The sequence below is a fragment of the Aquarana catesbeiana genome, linkage group LG09 (assembly GCF_042186555.1).
Source record: "Aquarana catesbeiana isolate 2022-GZ linkage group LG09, ASM4218655v1, whole genome shotgun sequence".
NCBI lineage: Eukaryota > Metazoa > Chordata > Amphibia > Anura > Ranidae > Aquarana > Aquarana catesbeiana.
The window spans coordinates 167,890,950-167,894,133 of NC_133332.1; positions in this window are offsets into that span (position 1 = coordinate 167,890,950).

The following is a 3,184-nucleotide window of genomic DNA, read 5'->3' on the forward strand; positions in this document are numbered from 1 at the left end:
ATAGCGCAAAAAATAAAAATCGCAGAGGTGATCAAATACCACCAAAAGAAAGCTCTATTTGTGGGGAAAAAAGGACGTCAATTTTGTTTGGGAGCCACGTCGCATGACCGCACAATTGTCAGTTAAAGCGACGCAGTGTCGAATCGCAAAAAGTGCTCTGGTCTTTGGCCAGCCAAATGGTCCAGGGCTGAAGTGGTTAATGAGGGAAAAAAGGAGCCATGAAGGGCAAAATAAAAGCACATTCATATTTCAAAATAGTTTTTGTTATATCGTTTTAAAAGTACACACAATGCTTTTTCATCCTGACAGAAATCTAGGGAGCTGATAACTTAATGTAGTAAAAATAGATGAAAAATAAATAAAGAGCAGCGGCTCTAAGTGGGACACACAGATAAAGTAAATATTAAAAAGAAAGCCATGCTAACTAATGTTGCAAATTAATGCATACAGTGTCTTGCAAAAGTATTCACCCCCTTGGCTTTTTACCTATTTTGTTACATTACACTTTTGGTTCAATGTTTTTTTAATCTGAATTATATGTGATGGATCAGAACACAATAGTCTAAGTTGGTGAAGTAAAATTAGAAAAATATATACATAAAACAATTTTTCAGTAATAAAAAAATGATAATTGGCATGTGCGTATGTATTAAAAAGCTCTTTTTCAACCAATTACCTTCAGAAGTCACATAGTTAGTAAAATGATGTCCACTTGTGTGCAATCTAAGTGTCACATGATCTGTCATTACATATACACACCTTTTTGAAAGGCCCCAGAGGCTGCAACACCTAAGCAAGAGACACCAGTAACCGAACACTGCCATGAAGACCAAGGAACTCTCCAAACAAGCAAGGGACAATGTTGTTGCGAAGTACAAGTCAGGGTTAGGTTATAAAAAAATATCCAAATCTTTTATCCCTAGGAGCACTCAAATCTAACCAAATGGAAAGAACCTGGCACAACAGCAAACCTGCCAAGAGACGACCGCACACCAAAACTCACGGACTGGGCAAGGAGGGCATTAATCAGAGAGGCAGCACAGAGACCTAAGGTAACCCTGGAAGAGCTGCAGAGTTCCACAGCAGAGACTGGAGTATCTGTACATAGGATGACAATAAGCTTTACGCTCCATAGAGTTGGGCTTTATGGCAGAGTGGCCAGAAGAAAGCCATTACTTTCAGCAAAACACAAAATGGCACGTTTTGAGTTTGCGAAAAGGCACGTGGGAGACTCCCAAAATGTATGGAGGAAGGTGCTCTGGTCTGATGAGACTAAAATGTAACTTTTTGGCCATCAAAGAAAACGCTATGTCTGGCACAAACCCAACACATCACATCACCCAAAGAACACCATCCCCACAGTGAAACATGGTGGTGGCAGTATCATGCTGTGGTGATGTTTTTCAGCAGTCGGGACTGGGAAACTGGTCAGGGTTGAGGGAAAGATGGATGGTGGTAAATACAGGGATATTCTTGAGCAAAACCTGTACCACTCTGTGTGTGATTTGAGGCTAAGGCAGAGGTTCACCTTCCAGCAGGACAATGACCCCAAACACACTGCTAAAGCAACACTTGAGTGGTTTAAGGGAAAACATGTAAATGTGTTGGAATGGCCTAGTAAAAGCCCAGACCTCAATCCAATAGAAAATCTGTGGTCAGACTTGAAGATTGCTGTTCACAGGCACAAACCACCCAACTTGAAGGAACTGGAGCAGTTTTGCAAGGAGGAATGGGCAAAACTCCCAGTGGTAAGATGTGGCAAGCTCATAGAGACTTATCCAAAGGGACTTGGAGCTGTGATAGCTGCAAAAGGTAGCTCTACAAAGTATTGACTTTAGGAGGGTGAATAGTTATGCACTGACTTCTGTTATTTTGTCCTATTTGTTGTTTGTTTCACAATAAAAAAAAAAAAAAAAAATCTTCAAAGTTGTGGGCATGTTCTGTAAATTAAATGATGCAAATCCTCAAACAATCCATGTTAATTCCAGGTTGTGAGGCAACAAAACATGAAAAATGCCAAGGGAGGAGAATACTTTTGCAAGGCACTGTACATAACAAATATATACATTGAATGTCAATTGAATAGTGATTATGAAAATATGTATAAAAATAAGTCCATCAACCACAAGTGAATGTGCGTAACTTGAATCGTTCAAATGACTTGAAACAACTCCCAAACATCGCTACAAACTCGTGAACCTTCACCACATAAAGTCCGTGCTTACCAGAAGGCAAGCTAAGATGTGGCTACCAAGGCCTTTATCCAGGGGGTGTTGAGATAACAGCTCACAGGTAGATTCTTTGCATTAAATGGACATGACACCCACAATTCAACCCAGGGAGAATCGATGATTCAGTGATCGTGGACATGGAGCAGGCAAATTTTCCCCTGGGTGTATAGTATATATTCCAGTGTTATCACTTTAAATCATTAATTTTATGCCTGGACTGCTCCAGTTCACCAAATGCCCCTATATTAGCCACTTGTTGTCAATGTTTTACTCCACCCACAGCGCTATCCTCAATGATGATAATCTATTTACATTAAAGATTAATCTATAAACTAAAATTGTTCAGTTCACATATATAAATCATATATACATATGTGCAACGGATCTAGTAAACAGACATAAAGTGCTACTATTATAAGTCCCAAAATAAACATTCATCTGAGAAGTGCTTCCAATAAATAATTAGGGCCAGTTCACACCAGATGCAGTTCTGTGCGCTTTTTTTTCTGCACAAAATGCATGCACAGTGTTTTCTATGTATTTCAATGGCTCTAGTTCACACCATGCAGTCAGTTTATGGTCAGTTTTCAGTCAGTTTCTGCACTGGAAACTGCATGGTGTGAACTAGAGCCATTGGAATACATGGAAAACACTGCATGCATTTTTAGTGCAGAAAAAAAGCGCATGGAACTGCATCTGGTGTGAACTGGCCCTTAGTGTTAAAGTGCTTCAGACATTTATTAAAAATGAATCATTAAAACAATTCCATTACACTCACTTGTAGGCAACCATAAAATCAGAGTAAAACCAGTTAACGCTGCTGTGACGTGCTTTCCACTGACTGGCAAGTGAGTGTAATGGAATGGTTTTTATGATCTGTACAATTTTTAGTTTATAGATTGACCTTTGATGTAAATAGATTATCATCATTATTATTGAAGGAAAGTGCTGTG